This window comes from Pteropus medius, unplaced genomic scaffold (genome assembly GCF_902729225.1).
Source record: "Pteropus medius unplaced genomic scaffold, Ma_sr-lr_union100, whole genome shotgun sequence".
Lineage (NCBI taxonomy): Eukaryota > Metazoa > Chordata > Mammalia > Chiroptera > Pteropodidae > Pteropus > Pteropus medius.
The window spans coordinates 5063073-5081868 of NW_024342467.1; the positions used below are offsets into that span (position 1 = coordinate 5063073).

General features: G+C 34.9%; 1 protein-coding gene across 1 annotated transcript in view; it reads right to left on the reverse strand.

Annotated features, from left to right (window-relative positions):
* The window catches only part of DGKB (diacylglycerol kinase beta), a 581858-nt gene extending 567490 nt beyond the window's left edge, over positions 1-14368 (reverse strand). Inside the window, exon 1 of the mRNA XM_039862429.1 lies at positions 13957-14368. The gene's annotated coding sequence lies outside the window, so the exon portion shown is untranslated. The remainder of the gene's footprint in view (positions 1-13956) is intronic.
* Positions 14369-18796: the final 4428 nt, after the last annotated feature.

The window sequence follows — 18796 nt, forward strand, 5'->3', positions numbered from 1 at the left end:
TTATCGATTGTGTCCAATTATCTAAGGTTAAAGACAAAACAGCCCTGTGCCATCTGATTCCTCTTTAAACTCAGACATACCCACTCCAAGCTGTATGGACTTCTTTCAGTCCTCAAATTTGCCTTGCAATAAAGTCTTTTATATGCTTTCCTACTTTTACTTCCTTATTATCTTGTTATACCAATTCATCTTTCAGACCTCAGTTTATAATCACTTCTTCGTAAAGCCTTTCAAACCCTCTTGACTAGGTCAAATAATACTGTTATATTTGGACCATTCATTTCAGGTGCAATTTCAAATTTATTTGTATTGTTAGTTGATTTGTTTTCTCTTCACTTCAACACTAACAATTCACACTTTAATCTGCTTCAGCCTGACATTTGCTCCACCATTTCATTGAAACTGCCCTTTTCAAGGTCAACAAAGACCTATCCCAGTCCTATGGTTAATCCGAAGTCAATTTGCTAGTCCTCTCAGTTGTAATAACTGAACAGTCTTTTCTTACACTTTGTTACTTGGCGTACATGGAAGTACATTCTCTTGGCTTTCTCTTGCTGCTCCATCTCACTTTTTCAGATTCCTCTACCTTTTCTCTACCCCATGAAAAGTTGGTTTACCCCAAGGCTCAGTACTGAAATTCTCTATCTACACTTAATCCCTGGGTTATCTCTCCTGGTTCCAGGTGTATACACAACTCTCACATTTTTGTCTCCAACTACTTCCCTTAATTTCATCCTCATGTATTCAACTGCCTACTTAACAGCACCTCTTTGGAAACTCGAAGGCATTTCAAATGTAATATGTCCACAGAAAAATGAGACACGTTTAAAAAATAAATCTAAAATAGTACATTATTTAAAATAGCACCCACTTTCTATTACTTTCCTCTTGCCCTGAGTTATTCTTAACGGTACTCATATATAAAATTGTATTATATGTGTAATCATTACTTTCTATCTCCAAGATAATGTAAGTTTTTGAATGTACTACTTTTATGCTGTATTTCTGATACCTTGAACAAAATCTGGCACAATGTAGGTGCTCAGACTAAACTCTAAAATTACCGGAGATATAAACAATTTATGTGTTTGATTAGCATTGTCTTCTGAGTGACTGGCAAATGGCAGTCATTAAATGCTTTTTGGCTGCTTTAAAAAAAAGAAATAATAATATAGTAATGTGGTCTTAACCATGACAAAGAAGGATTGAGTCATAACAATGAGTGAAGCTACCAAAAATTGCAAATGCTGATAAGGTGAAGATGACAAAAGGTAAATTCATTTGATAATTAAGACACTATTAATAAATATCAAGGCCAATTTAAGTAAGGTGCATATTGATGTCAAATTATAATTGGCTAAGGAATTAGTGGGAGGCACAGAGACAGAGGCCTGAAGCATAAACATGATTTAGTAGATATTATTCCTAACACATGGTTTCCCTTCATTCTATTTGCCAGTGTTAAAATTTCCTACACCATTATGTCAACTAGGACTCCAGTACCTCTCTGCCCTGCACTAAAAGATTCCTCTTTGACATATGGTATCTTAAATTCAAAAGTACTGGCCCTCTTCATTTTTATCTTTTATGAATAAGGAACCATACATCTGAAAGTTATGAGGAGACGTCATTGCTTAGAAAGCAAATAATTGCCATGAAGTTAAGTTTCAAAGCTGAGTACAGGCAGGTAATGTTTGAGTCCTTTTATTTAAATATTGAAATTGGCAAGTATAAATAAGTAAGGGCTGGTAACTGTTACGTTTACTGGCCTGTCAGAATTTTTCTAAGCTTAATGATTTTTTTAAACATTATCAAGACAACGTGGATTGCACCCCCATGGGTGTGATAAGGATAAAGAGGAACACTATGGAATTGCAGGAACCAGGAATTGTTGATGTTTTGCAGGAAGTGGCAAGAAATCTATGAGCCAGTCCAAAAAAGATATTTTTATCCTTGACTCTAAGCCGGTCAGAATTTAAAAAGCTAGTTCAGGTTCTAGCATTGGCAAGAATTAAGACCATGACTCAGCTACAGCTGGCTTTCACTTCAATTAACAATTACACTAGCAAATAATCCTTGCAAAGAATAAACACAGAATTAAGAATGCAAGTGAGTAGATGCTCCCTGAGGCTTTGTTTTATTCTACACAAAGGCACAGCCAAAGTTCAATATCTCCAGAGTCTCATGCAGAGGAAGAAATCCTTCTAGGCAGCACACAGAGGGATTCTGGTCTTTTATAACCATCTGGATGGGGTTCCGTGACAGTTTTAAAAGGGCAGCCATCTTCATTTTAGTAACATTCTTGCTGCACCACAGATACATACTTCTGTATTCTATTTCTCGTGCTTCACCAGCCAGTGGAGCAGGCTTGTGTATGGCCTACCAACAAACCTCATTTGGAAAATCGCCTCCAGCCCCAAAGTAGATGGGAAAGAAAGTTCATCTCATGAGTCAAGTACTCAGTTTAAGAAACAGAATCAAGTATCAGATAACAGAGAATGAACATTCCTTGGGTAGTAAAAGTCAGTGTTTTTGCTCATCACATAAGAAAGAACGAGTCTTCACAGGATTCATTTGATAGTTTGTACTTAATCTCTTGGCAATATAAAGTAGAAAATGAAGGAAAGATTACTTACATAAAATCTCACCCCAACCTACAAAGACAAAAACTGTGGAGTGAGTAGAATCCAGGAAACATAAGACAGAGGAACCTTACCTCCATTATTGTCAACCCAGATATATCGAGAAAGTCATTTCTCAAAACCGAAAATTGTTTTTTTTTAAATTTTTCCGTGTTTGGACTGGAAAATAATATGTAAAAATATATCAACCTCTTTTAGTGCTGCTTAAAACCATTAAAAATGAGGAAAAATCAAACATACATGCATTAAAAATATATCTGCTTATCGGAATTTAACCAATCATAAAATCTGAGTTTCCCAGCCTGAAAGTGTTAATTTCTTTGTAAAGTTATACTTTTTAAAATCTGACAAAATTAATGAGGGCACAGGCTATATTGTGTTGTAAGCAAAATGACAGTATGTATATATACGTGTGTGTATATGTATATTTAGGTCACAGCTAACCTTATTTATATTGCTTAGGTAAAATTACATAGGAAAGGAATATTAGAAATTCAAAAGCTATTCCAGGGACAATTTCGTTTTGTGATTTCTGAAGCTACTCTAAGTAAAACATGCACTCTTGCAAAGTAAACTAGTGTACTACCATAAATGAATCCACTTGAAACTAAAGTTTGATATAAATCATGTTTCCCCTAAAAATGCCTTCATATATCTCTTTAGTTTATATGGAAAGAATGGAGGAAAGATATAGCTATGAGAAAGCAAGAATCTAAACAAGTGACCAACCACTGGTGAATTACCCCTGGAAATCATGATAAAAACCTACTCCAAGCATTTTTTTTTTCACATTTATTTTGAGAAGCATTTGATGTAGCTAAAAAAATATTTTATTTCTGGTGTCATTGGCAAATCACCACTTAAATGAGGCTCCAAGAAAATGACATACCACTGGGAAAAATAGACTAGGTTATTTTCTATTCTCTCCAATGTGTGACCTTTTAGCCTTCTGTTTACTTCCTATAAGCCCTCAAAGTCTACATACTGTTATTGTCAAATATTGAAAATAACCCTGATCCTTCCACTTCTTTATATCCAGATTCACAACTGAATGTCAATAATCAATTCACAGAATGTGTCACAAAACAAATATCTAAATCCAACTTAATCTCAGAAGCTAAGCAGGGTCGGGCCTGGTTAGTACTTTGATGGGAGACCACCTAGAAAGACCAAGTGCTATAGGCATAAAAAATTTATAAATAAGAGATTGCAAGCCGACAAGGTCCTTGCAATCTGTGAGGTCAACCAAGGGTTGCCTTGCCTAAAAAAAATAAAATAAAATAAAATAAAAATAAATCTAACTTAAGCTTCTAATATTGCAGAAATAAAGCTCCAATTACTACACTTAGTCAACATAAGACTAATTTCACTCTCTTGAACCAGCATAACATGGTTGAGTATTTTTGCCAGAATAAGAACCTTGTTCAGAATCAGTACAAACCATACTGAAAAATGAGCAGAGAGGAGGTAAGAAATGGTATAGTTCAGAGAATGAAGGAGGTGGTCATTTACCTAATAGAGAAGACCGAAAGATAAAAATATTGTTGATGCAGGGAGATGTTTTATGAGACAACTCATCACTCTCAATCAAGAAAGAAGCATTTTCAAAGTTCACTTATTTATTCAGCATTTTTTGAGGTACCTGTTTTGTACCAGGAACTGTTCTAATAAGCACAAAGAAAATAAAGAACCAGAGAGACAACGGGAGTACAAGTAAGGTGAGGAAGAAGTACTGACACAAAAGATTTTAAGCAGCTTAATGTCAAAGAAACATTAGATTGGAAGAGAATACAGTGGCAATAGGTATTCTTGAAGAGATAAACGGAGGCCATGTCATGAAGTTTTGTCCAAACAAGGGTACAGAGGGTGGTGAGGAACAGGGATAAAAAATTGTCGATATTAATGATTTTCAAATTCAAATTTTACTAAAATTTTTCAATGCCAATATCAAAAATAAAAATAAATAATATAAAAATGGAGAGGTTAAATATGCTGAAGTCTTTCTTTTCTTAAGGAAATACTAAGTGCATGAGGCTGGGCTAATTATGAGAAAGCTGCTGCGGAGAATGGAAAAGAAAACATGAGCTCTTAATTACTAGGGTCAGACTAAGATGGGAGATCACAAATTTATTATGAGACCAGTTTTCATGGTTTTATGATTTTCACTAGCATTCAATACCCCAAGTAAAAAAGCAAAGCCAGATTGCTCAACTGAGAAAGAGTAAGGATTTTGCCAGATGTAAAATGGAATGAAAAGAATACAAAGAAATGAGGATTTGGGTAAAAGAGTTATTTAAATTGTACATTGGGTCTTGCCTGGATAGTAAAAAGAGGATGAAGAAGAAAAGAACTATTAGAAGAAAATGAGGTGTGTCAAGGTATTGGAGACTGATAGGAAGTAGAGAAAACAAGAAAATTATTGTTTTGTAATTCGTGATTTCAAAGATGAGAAGTTCCAAGCAATACCAAGATCTAGAATGGAGCCACTGGCCAAAGGTTAACATGGAATGGAGTGGAATGTCAATGAAGGTAAGGTGGTTAAGGAAATTCTGTAGGGTACTAATTGACTTGTCAACCTATTACTTTAACCAATTATAATGATGACAGGAGATATAAAAAAAACTGTCATCCAAATTCCTTAATCTGAAAGAACAATAAGATGACAGATGATATTGAGGGGGTAGTTGACATTACAAATGACAAAGCCAAAACTGTTTTCTATGCCACATTCTGAGCAGTTGAATGAAGTCACACATTGAGATAAACTATTATCACTGTAAATTCATGACTATCTACTCAACTACTCCCTCCCACTATTGCCCAGATCCTAATAGGTCAATTACTTCTCCAAGTTTGTCTGAAACTTCAGATTTTCTTCATTCTATTCAAAGAAAATTTAAATTTCAGAAATATCTACAAGTTAGCACTACAAAATCTAAACGCCTATTCAGATTGTTCCTTTCTCTCCTGCCTCCCCTCTTTCTTTATAGAGAATGTTAATTCTGGTCAAAGTCGACTCATACCTCATATGTCTCTGATCTTATTCAATTTCACATTCTGAGGTGTCCATTAAGATTTCCCTTTCTCTTCTATATTTCTAATCACTTCAACTTTTCAGATATTTAAACATGATTAAAAAAAACTCCCATCTTAGAAAAGTAAAAGTTCCTTCAAACTCCTATTATCCTCCAGAAACAGCACTATCTTCTTTCAAACCTTCATAGAAAAACTTTTTGAATGAGTCACTGTCTTCATTTCCTGAGCTCCTACTCATTCCTTAACATATTTTCATCTAGGTTTCACCCCAATCACTACAGCAACACATCTTCAGCTCAGATCACCAATGATCCTCCTATGTTGAAATCCAATCCTATGTTGAAATCTAATGGTTATTTTCCATTCCTTTTCTCAATTAACCTCTCAGCAGCATCTGGCAGTGATGATTACTTTGTCTTTCTAATAGTACGTTTTCCCTGGCTTTTGGAATACCGCAGATTTCTGTTGTTGTTTTCCTCCTTTGAGACGACTCATTTTCATTCCTTACAGTCCCACCTACTTCAACATCCTCTAAAAATAACTGGTAGAGTTCATCGAGATTTGTTCACAAAATGATCTTTTTCACTCTCCATTCTTTTCTCAGGGATTCCTATCTACTCCAGAGAAAGCAGTTATTATCTGTACCACCAAAGTTATCTCTTTCCCAGTTTGCAGTTCTCATCTTTTTATTCAAGTAGCCATCTGTTCACTCAAGAGTTATGCTTGGATAAACGAAATGAGTACAGGTTTTCATATGAGGGTATAAGAATAATGATCTCTGGATCTATCTTTGTAAATTACTTTATTGCCTTAATTTGGTAAATTCCTACTTTTCCTCAAGACCTAATTCAAATTCTAAATTATATGTGATTAATTTTTTAGACTCTTATTCTTTTCATCTATAGCAACTGACTGTGTACCTCCTGTGTACCTAACTTCTATTGCTGCACATAGCCCGTGGTGTTATAATTTCTACATCTAATCCTCAATTTAGGGGAACTTAATTTTCTTCTCAGAATCTACTACTCTGATATATGGTAGATGCTCAAAAATTTTTAAATGAATAATTGAATGCAAATAGACCAGTAAGTTTTGCTCTGGAGTTTTCAAAGAGATATTAATAGATGCTCCCAGAAAGAAGGATTCTGCGATTGCACAATATCAGGGAAGTTCATACTAAATTCCAGTCCTGGAGATTCCAACACATACTTACATCTGAGGAACTATAAGAAGCCCTTAAAATAGAAAACTATTTAATTTTGTTGAATGTTTAGATAAGGAAAGCTTTCTTTCCCTTTTCTTCTTTTAACACAGATATTAACATTCCTCAAATGATGTTTCCATATGTCTTAACATAGTTTGGGTTTTAACTCATTAGGATCAGCAACGTAGATCTAAAAGAACAAGAGAATATGTACATTCTACTTATCTAGGATGCTCCTCAATGGTAAGATACAGGTGCTAATTCCTTCAATTTTGACAGTTACTAGGAGGAAAAATTTTGATCAAATAGTACTGTCATATTATCAATATACACCAAATCGAATGGATTCTTATTTTTTTTACAGCTACTAATTTCAAGAACTAAGAACATTGCCTAACCACAAAGAATAGCAATATCATTACAGCCACACTGAAACCATTGTTTTGTTTTGTTTTGAAAGTGCTTTTATAAAGATAATATAGCTACCCAAATACCAAATGCACCAGTAAACTGTTATGCATGCAGCTTAAATGAAGCTCAAAACCCTAACCACTTCGCTTTCACTATATGTTGTACAATAGAATTTAGATAGAGTACATTCAAAACCAGGTACCTAAAGCAAAACAACAGTCCTCCCCTGAATGGCTTTCATACAGTACTTTCCTCAGTATGTGACAGCAAAGGGACCTCTATTTTACAAAGTTCTGACATGTGCCGTGGAAAATAACATTATGTAACAATAAAGCACCCATCCTGGTAATCGAGACTCTTATTAAGAACAACAGGATTGCAAAGTGACTCATCAGTTTGTGTGCTCTTTCTCAATTCTAGTATTTGGGACAAGTGTGGGGAAGTTACAAGTTGTTTATGTGCAGCCCAAAATGACAGGCAAGAGAAGTTACTAAGCAACATAAAGTGCTTACATGTTTCTAATATTTAAAAGCTGCCACAGGCTGAATAATCTTATAATAAAAAGGTAAAAGGAAAAGCAATGTGGGAGTCATGTTTTTGACTGAATGAAAATGTTTTGCTCAATAATTCTAAAATTCTGATTCACCATGAGTTCATCTGTCTTTATTTTAAAGATTACTTCAGGTGTATAATCCTCTTCTAGTCACTGTAAACACCAGAAACCCATTCTGCAATAGTAATTTTAAAAAGCATACTAGGAGGGTAGAAAGGATTGGTCCTTGGAAGTCTTGAAACCAGTTCATACCCTAGTAAATAGGCCCTCTGTTCTCTATTTCAGCTTTGTTTCTCTCATAGCACTTATGACAACAATAAATCACATACTCGTTTTCTTGTTTAGGTGTATTTGCTTCTTTCTCTTTCACTGAAGTATCTTCCGTATTCTAGGCACTTGTCTATAATTTTACTCACCCTTCCCTGAGTCTGTCACAGTACCTAACACAGTGCTTAAAGGATGGACTAGGATACAGTGTCATGGTGTTAGCAGTTCTGTTTTTTAAGGTGATCATTTTTAATAGAAATATCTCTTCATATGAACCTTAAATTTCCCAGAAGTAGCTGAGCGTTACTTACAGTCTCTAAAATACACGCTACAAAAAGCAGGGAAGTGAGAATTCCGCAGCCCTTACTTCTTTTCATTAAGGACCCAGCAAACGGATTCCTTGGTCAAAAGCCCAGAAAGAAACATTCTCTAACATTCTGTCTCAGCAAAACAAGTTGCTGAATAAACGACAAACTCATCTTCTGTGCTTAAAGTTCTGATTTCAGGTCAAGGATACTGTAATGCTTTTCCACAGCACCTGCATTTCTTCCTCCTTTCCAGTTCATATAAACTAAAAATGCTTCTTCGAGAGAGGAGCAGTGAGGATTGATTTTCCCATCATTATCATTTTTTCTCCAGCAGTAGTTAGGTTTCTAATGCCTGCTCACAAATATGACTCAATATTTGTCAGCTAAGACTGAATCAAAATCTTCTCAATATTCTTCCTCAAAGGAAATAAAAGAGTTCAACAATAACTTTTAAAAAGCACCGATTCACAACTTCACTCCATTGTCTTATAATAGCAAAACATCTTTGATGAACCACTTAGTCTCATATTTGTTCCCCCCACCAAAGATACATTAGTATCAGAAATTAGATATCTTTAAAAATGTCGAGATTGTTATCTAGATATAAATATGCCATCTGTCATATTCTAAAATATTGTCCCGTATATTCTAAATATTCAATATTACAGAGGACCATAAATGTCTTTTGAGTAATTTTATACTAATTATAAGTATATTTCAACTTATTAAAATATACTATCTGGCTCAGACTTTGCAACTTGCATGTGAAAGACCATTCTCTAATCGTTTTGGGGATAAAGACCATGGAAGTGGAACTACCTGTCCCTTCAGGGAATTGAATTAGAGCTTTGAATTGTTTCCAAAATAAGAGTTTATTGACCACTATTATTGTATTAGAAACTATGCTCAGCACTAAAGTTCCAAAGATAAATGCAGTTTGGTTTCCTTCCCAAATGAAGAAAACAGATTATTTCAACCCTCTGTGGCATACTCAATAATAAAGGCAAGCACACATTTCAATGAAACCACAGAGAAGGACAGGTGGGCCAGTTGTAGATTCCAAATAGAATTCCAGAAGGTCATGATGCTAGAGTAGAAGCTTAAGGGATAAAGATTATCAGGTGAAACACTAATGAGGTGAGGGCACAGGAATTTCATGTCAAGAAAGAAATTACAGAGAGACAGGTGTAAGTGGAGACAAAAAAGATGAACACATGGCATGAACTGTAGCGGGTTATAACAAGCCAGTGATAGATTTGGAACCTTTTGGTTAAAAGCATGGGTTCTACAGCCAGACTGTCTGGTTCATACCCCAGCTCTATTTCTACTCATTTCTAACTGTGAGTAAGTCATTTAATCCTTTGTCTCAGTTTCCTCTCTTATAAAATGAAAATGAGGATGATAATAGGATTATCCTATAAGAGTTGTCAAGATTAAATGTATAAAATGTTTATACAAGCAACTGGTATACAGTAAGCACTAAATAAAAGTTCCTGTCTACTGGGGAAGACAAGAAAAGAGAGCCAAAGCACCACATGAAAAAATCAACTCTTGAGACTCTTTATTCCTAACCTCAACCTATAATATCATAAATGACAAAAAAAAAAAAACAAAACAAGAAAAAGACCAGAGATAACAATGTGAACATATTTATAAAACATATATATATAGTGATGGAGCTTCGTAAAGACACACACACACACACACACACACAATGACAGCTCGGTAGCATCAACTTTCCTTATGGAGTATATACATTTACATTCTGATTTTGAAGGTAACAGTTTTGTGCTACTTGATCTGTAGTGATGGGCATATTGCCAATACAAAATAACAAAGTCAAGGACATTATGTTTCAAACTTACAATACAATACAAATTCTCTGTTAGAAGGCAAATCCTTCAGTTTAAATTGTTGACTCAGATAATATTTTTAAAAGAATTTCAGCTGTTTAAATTTAGTATGCTGAGAAAGACCAATCTTAAAATATTATTTGGCTTTACGCCCATAACATTTTCAATTTATTCCTTGTTAGTGTTTGTCTTCTATGATAAGAAGACAAGTGACAGTAATCATGTTAGTCTCCTTAATACTTCGAATTTTACCTAAATGAGCCATTTTGTTTTCATCTTCACCAGTTAAAGATGTCCTTTCATTTACTGGCAAATATTCAGAAAGTGATTATGCAAGAAGCAGTGATATTTCCATGTACTGTTTTCCCTCTTCAGTTATCATCTGGTCTTTCTCCCTCACTTTACTTTGAATCATAATTTTTTTAGTCTTAAAAAAAGTAAAGGAGATTATCCAAAGACATGAGTAATCTAATATCTACAATCAGACTTTACAACTATTTAAAGAGATGTTTTGAGTCTGCGTTTTATCTATGACTTTAAAGATCTCCACCCCACGCACAGTCTAAAGAGCCTGTTTTTCAGAGTCCCACAGGACACAGAATCTAGACAAGGTCTCACACCAGCCTCCCACCATGTGGTGCCCTTCTTTTCCCTTCATCCCTCTTGGTGTTTAGGTAGTCCAACTCCTCCCCTCCCATATCTTCCATCCTGGCAAACATGCTCTGAACTTCATTTCCATAGTTCATGAAGCTAGAGCAGAGCATTGAAACTGGAATGGCTGAGTATGACAAGTTTGGATTTGGCGTCAATTTAGGTTCCAATTTTGGTAGATCCAATCTTGAGTGTCAGTAGAACAGGGAATTCTCTCCTGACTGGAATGATTTCTCAAGCACTCTCAACTCACTCTACCTAAAACCATATTCAACCTGCTTGATCCATGGCAGAGTACTCCTTTAACAATACAAAGTGGCAAAATGATTCAGAGTTAGCACTAGTCACACCTGGGGGCTAATCCTAGCCTATCATTTACTAAATATGTTGCTTTAGGCAATTTGCTTATTCCCTCTAGGACTGAGTTTTTTATGAATGGGAGAAAATGCCATCTCCCTACTGCCACCCATAAATAAGACTTTTTCAAAGAGCTTAACCTAGTACCTGCCATGACTACACTCACAATAACTGGGAACTATTCACGCATTGTGTGGCAAGTAAATCATACATGCAAATAACCAAAGACCTATCAAGAAGCTGAACCTATTCCATAGTCAATACCTAAGTGTAAAGAAATGCATGAGATTCTTACTTGAGGTAAGATTTTGTACAGGTGTTTTACAAGAAAGAGGAAATGCCAGAGATGGGAAACAGGTAATAAGGGTAAAATTTCTTCAAAATTTTGCCTGGAGCTTCCTCCAGGCAGGTACTCCTAGGCTAGAGGTATTACTCTTAAGAAGATATTGCAAGAGTTTCATGTATACGTAAGTACAGTTCTGTTCCTGACACCAGCCAGAAGAAGCATTTAGGAAAGTGTAGCCTTAAAATGTCATTGCAATTGTATCCTTAAAATGTCATTTCATTTCATGCCTATATATCAACATCAGTGTCATTAGTAGGCAGAATTAGATCAAGGGGCCAACAGGTATCTTTGTCTGGCTTGTTTGGCTACAACTCTTCCTTCTTTCGATATTGTGCAAGGAAATGCTTGAGTCACAAGATAGTTGTCTAGTTCAGACACAGCCCCAGCAAACCTTACTAAGGGTCTAAATCTTAAAATAATTGTTTTATTTTGAAAATGGTTTTGAAAATTATCTTTTCAGACATAACATGAGGTTTGTTTACCAGTAAAACAAACAAAATATGAAGCAAAGATATTCCCCAAACTCAAACGCTACCTAAATTTCTATCATAAATAAGTCTGACAAATTCCTATTTAATCCAAATTCCTATCAATTCCAATCAGGCTCTTAGCCTGATGTTTTTTCTTTTTAGCTAAATACTCAAGATTTAGGTAATGATCTATTCTAGAGTAACTGGCAACTGTTGGCAAACTCGCACCAACCATGTTCTTTTATTCAGTCTTAGTATAGATTATTTTTTATTGCTGTCTAAAAATTTTAACCACCCTTCTACATACACTATCATAACAAATATATTCTCTGGATTATAGTTTACTCAGTGATTTACATAGTCATATGTAGAGATTTTGCACCAAGAAATTATGTCTCTGTGGAATGGATTATCTCTAAAAAATTGGGTATTTCAATAATGATGAACATATTATATCTGGAGATCCCTGAGCATAGGGAAAGTAACTTATTACTTTCAGAATATTTTATTTTTAATAAAATAATGAAAATTTGTTGGATCAGAAAAAGAGTAACACAATTTAAAATGTAAATAAGAGGATAAGAGTGATCCTTAGTTTCCTCTTTTTTAATGACAGAGAATTTCAGAATTACATACTGTGCATTTCACAAGTTATTTCATAAGTTTTGATACCCCTTTATCTTAGAGAATTTATGGCAGCATATTGAAGTGTCAGCTTAAAATTCTAGTTCTGTTTTTGGTAACCTGTTTTTTTTTTTCTTCATAATCTTTCTTGGAGAAGACTATAGTAATACAGTAAATTCTCCAATGATCCCGCAACTAAGTCTAATAATTTTGTATAACATATTCTTTCTGCTTGAGGGATTCTTTTTTATTTTCATTTGTTTAAATTTATTAATAAAATCTGGTCAGTGCAAGAGAGGACCTGGTGAGATATTCCAAGATTTTAAATTAATTATTTCTGGTTCCCCTTCTACAAAAGACCTTTAGTATTCTGCAGGCATTCACATTCATCTGGTCATTTGCTTTATAAAGGGCTGGCCCTTGCTGACCTATTTTACCTCCTTTTCAAGGAGGAGTTGGTTATCTGCAATTCGAGCAACCAGTTGAAGTTGTTTTTTAAAAGTTTTTTAGCTTTACTGTTTGTTGGTGAACACAATGCTGCTTAGTTCTAAGTATAAAGTCATATGAAGTCATCAGTTAAAAGCACCACTTTGAAATCAAAAGGAAAGGACCATTTAGCAACTAGAGATTATTGCAGTAGTAAGAAACTGAAGGCATCCTTCACGTTCCACGCACTAAAACGTATTTGAATGTTTATCATATCATCAGTGTCATCCAGGCTGTTGCCTAGCAGTTATCTAGAGAACTACTTCACGATTTATTTTGATTTAATAAAGCAAGTCAAAGTATTTTGCTTGATTGCTTCTTTATTTTACAGATTGGGAATAAGTCTGGAATGAAACTTTTAACAATTAACTGGACATCTGAAAATCTAAGTCAGACTTTTTGAATTTTCTTCTACAAAGGCAAGCTGCTATCCATTAGTAACTTTCAGGAGACCACTCTTATAATTAAATCTAGAGGACAATTGCCACTTTTGTTGCCTAAAATCACAATGGGCAGGGGCTTTCGGCATACCTAAGCAACCAGCAGTATCCTTCTGCAAATAACTTAAGAGTAGCCGACTATAGCATAACTAGGACAAGAGTGAGGGAGACAAACCGATGTAACATCTCATGGAGAATTCAAAGCTATGCTTTTCTAACTTTCCTCGCCATTTCTTCTCAGCTTCCCTTCCCCCGCACGACGTACCCAGAAGCCACTCAAATTGCTAACCATGTCGAGTTTAACTTACTGCAGTGTGATGCAGGCGAAGGCTGGGCGCATTTCTGAAGCGAGAGCAACTGCTTTTCCGGAGAGGAGCTGGGACTAGCCAGCTATCAGGATCCTTTCCAATTCACACGCTCTCGTCTCAGTCAGAAGGCTCCCTCACCGCTCGACTTCCCCTGAGGAGTGGAGCTTCAAGAACTCTGCTCACAGCATCTCCTCCTCCCTACCCACTTCCACCCGCTTCCAGAACACACAGCCCATTCTAACTAGTGTCTGAAAGATGAAAATCGACTTCCAGTCAACAACACAGACTGCCTGCAGCTACCAGTCCCAGAAAATTTGCAACTCACAAACAGCGGAGGCTGAGAGATGTAGGTTTCCGGAGCCTGAAAGTCATCTTTGGCATCCCCCTTCCTCACCTCTCACTCCTCCCACTCTCCCCCTCCTTCACCGCGGCCACCTCCAGTCTCCCACTCAAGCCAGTTATCACAAATGATTATTTTATTATCCATACCAATAAGCATCAAAAGGAAACTGAATCTGTCAAAGATGAAAATACCTGTTGTCCATGACTAATGCTCTTCTCTCATCGAGTCCTTGATTTATATCAAGACGCATTGATATTGGAAATCTGTGGGGTGCATGCGTGTGTGTGTGTGTGTGTGTGTGTGTGTGTGTGTGTGTGTGTGTGTGTGTGTGTGTGTGTGTGTGGTGAGGAGGAGGTAATCTGCGTGGCTGCAAGCAACAGCCCTGCCTATCTCTGGCTGCTGCTTGCTTCTACAGCTGCTGTTGCTAGTATTGCTGTTGGAGCTCAGGAAATAATGAGACAAGAAGACAGTGCTTTACAGCTATTTAACTGCTGAACGAGTTATAAGACCAGGGGAGCGACTGTTCAGGTATGAGTGGATGTTGTTGAGACAATAAGCTCGATTTAATGCAATTACCACCTTTCAGGATACATTTCCCCTACAGGAAACCTGACACCTGTCTCCCTCTCTCTTTTACTAACTGTAGTCCTTTAGTCCTTAATGGGTCATTCATTGTTCATCAACCACCTGCCTAACCCACTTCCAGCAATTGTAACAGCTGCACACTCTATTTCTACATTCAAACTTGGTAACCTGGGAGTGAGTGACTGGAGCATGATGAAAATAAAGAAAGGAAAAGGGAAACCAGTGAATGTTAAAAGGGAAATTGCATTTATGTGTAACCTATCCAGGCACAGATAAAAATGATAATTTTGAGCTGTATGTGTAAAATAATGCATTGGGGTAATAAAAAGGGAAACGAGTAAATAATCATGCCTATTTTATAGAATGTGTGCAACCTAGATAGTTATTCAGAAGTGTTTACCAGCTTAAATGCAAAGTATCTTGATATACACATTCCGTGGTGTCTCTCAGTTTCCCCACATAACATCCACTGTGATTTCAATGCATTAACATCTGTCAGCTTCAAATTCTGGTGGTACCTACTGGTTACTACTGTCTATGGCTCACTCTCTCCTTATTAGTTGCTCATTCTCTGCCCTAATTTATCTCCACTATATTCTCAAATAAGGGGATATTTAGCAGAACTTAAAAGTTAAAGACTAGATTACTTCTTAAAGACTAGAATACTTCTTAATGACTAACTTAATTTGCTCTAACAATAGTTTGTCTTTATGTTCTTATTCTGTAACAGATTGGCTAACCATGAACTCCTGAATACACACACTCGCACCTCTTAATTGAACGGTACTATTAATTCATTTTGAGCATTTTGTTGTCTAAGCTAAAAATAAACTTAATTCCTTTTGATTTTATTTGTAATGCACACCTTGAATTATTTGTTTTGCTCTGAGCAATTTTTATATTTTTCATAGAGTTTCCTAGTTATTAGGTCTTGTGTAATCAGTGTTAAATTGGACAAATGTTAATGCAGAAAGAAGAAAGCCCCTGGAAATATAACAGAGAACCCAGAAGGAGAAAAGAAACCCCAAATAATTAAATGATACATCTTCTCCTCATCTGTCATTATTAGAAAAATCACTGCCTTTAGCTAAACAAATTGCAAAGCGTTTATCAATTATCCAATAAATATCAATTTACCAAAATCAACCTAACTACAATTGTTATAGAAATTACAAAGACTAATATTTTGTCTTAAAAATCAAACACTACAATTCAAAGGTATTCAGAATTTTTTAAATGTCAAAATCCTACTAAAACATCATGCCAAATAGCCACATATTTTTACCTCTTTTGGGGGGAGGGTCCTATTAAAGAGGTATTATAAAACACACTAATAGTATTATTAAAAATCTGAAGAGTAACTTTATATTTTTATACTTACATATAATGCAATGTAAAGAAGTCAAAAGAAGTCTCTACCACTTAGAAATACATTTGAAATAGAAGGCCAAATTTATCAATAGGTGATGTGATTTGAAGCTTATCTGGCCCCTGAAACTCATCTGTTACTAACATTACCAGAATCTGAATTTTCAGTTTAACATTTTTGTTTTGTTTTACTCTTACTTTTATTTTAAAATTCAAATATATTTAGAAAAAGCACTTATAAATTAAACATTCTTGAGATGATTTATTATATATCTATTACAGACAAGCAGGAAGCTAGATAGAGATGGAAAAACCAGGAAGTATTGAAGTAATTGCTAATGCGCGTTTAACAACAATTTGGTTGGGTTTTTAAAATTTGCTTGTAGCATTACTGAGATTTAAGAACAAACAGCTTTTTTAACAAAACTACCACACAATCCCCAAGGTTTGCTACTGGAGGAACCAAATCTTTAGTTAGGGATTGATGGCTAACCCTTAATCTCTGACTCTTTTAACTCAAGATTTTCCTTTTTGTGGGAAAACTTATATAAATTGCTGCTTCATAACCCTGTACCTATTTTTCTAAGATGCCTCTTTGCTCCTATCACCGGATTTTCAGAAACTTTGTAGGAATCTTGTTTATAATTAATTCATCCCTAAAAAAATATTTTAGAAAAATAAACTTGCTCAATAAACAAAATCAACAATCTATGGAACTATAGAAATATTTAATTTTTAACTATTTTAACTATGTCGTCAAAATATGTATTCCCAAATAAAATTATGTATATTAATAATACTTGTTTACAAGAAAAGAGCCAAAAGATTGTAAACTCTGTCATGGTAAAAGCTCTTTGCTTCACATGTGTCTCTAACATCCATCAAAGTGGTATGTTTGCAGTAAATACTTTTTTAATAAATGAATGAATGAGTAAATAAATTAATCTCTGAATGCAAGACATTGAGAAGATAAGTGAGCTGGAAATAAGGATGTTTACATTCTTCCAGTCTACTCTGCAGGTAAATAACTGTGGCACTTAGACAAATGACTCATCTCTTCTGTTCTCAAAGTATCCTTTTAGATCTATCACTCAGAGACTCCACAAAACTTTGTAACAAATGTCTGTCCCAGTATTCCTCCAAAATGGTTTTCTACTATACAAATTCAATCATTAAAATTACCTAGACTCTCATTCCCTGAGTATTTTGCAAAGAAGTAACATCAGGACCTATTAATCCCTAAGAAATGCATGGTTTCCCCGACTTTTGACTTTCAAACCTCATGTGAGTACTAAACTAAATGGTTTAAGAAAATAGCTTCTTACACTTTTATGTGTGTGTGTGTGTATTCCTAAAATTTTGGTTTCATACCAAGGATTATAAGAAAGGTAACCTTCACTGAAGTTTTATAAATAAAATACAATGAATCTTAAGAAATAATTTGAGAAATAGAAAAATAGTAAAATATCATAGATTACTTAAAATAAATACAAGTCCATATTTAATTACATCCTTTTATGTAAATTTGTGCTGAAAAACACCTTGTCATGTTAATTTTATTCAACAAAAATTTATTGAGCATCTAGTATGTGCAAAGCATTGAGAAGAAACAGTCCAATCAGCACAGCATCTGTTTTTAAAGTACATATGGCTCAATAAATAAAAATATTGTTACTTTATAATTAAAAAATAATTTAAGTATGTTAAGTTTCAGAAAATAAAATAGCTAAAATTTAAATCAAACATGATTAAAATCTTTACCAACTTTGACTGAAATGATGAGTGGAAAGATACTTCCTAACTTGAGCAAACTGTCACATGGGAATTTTTCCACTGATTTTCAATTGATGAATCAGTGGATATAGGCTGAGAGTTTAGGAGAGATCCAGAAAAAAGACACGCTTTTATATCATTACCTTTAAAAAGAGTCATAATCATAAAAGATTGGCTTTGGATAGGACCTTAGATCTTGTTCAGTCCGATTCTTATATTTCATAGACTATAAATAGGTCACCAGAGCATATTGCTGGAAAGTCCACTCACCAGTCCCTCCATGGACTATCTGTTTATGAATAGCACGGTATTAGACACACAAGCTTTGACATAAAAAAAAAGTCATGCTTTCATTCCCGAGTATGTCAATGACTACCTGTATGACCTTGCAAAAATTTTCTTGCCAGATCTCATTTTTCTCATGTATGATACCAGGATGTTTCAAGCTCCATTGAGGAGTAATTGACAAATAAAATTGGAATATATTTTAAATGCACAAAGTGATGATGTTACATACGTATACACTGTGAAAGAATTCCAACTATCAAGTTAATTAAGACGACCATCGCCTTGCATATTTGCATATTTTTTTTCAAGAAAACTTAAGTCCAACTCTGTTAGAAAATTTCAATTACAAAATGCAGTATTTTCAACTAAAGTCATTGTGTTATACATTAGATCTTCAGAATCAATTCATCTTATAATTAAAATGTTGTTCTCTTTTACCAGACTGTTTCTATTCCCCAACTCCACACCCCAACCCATCACAAC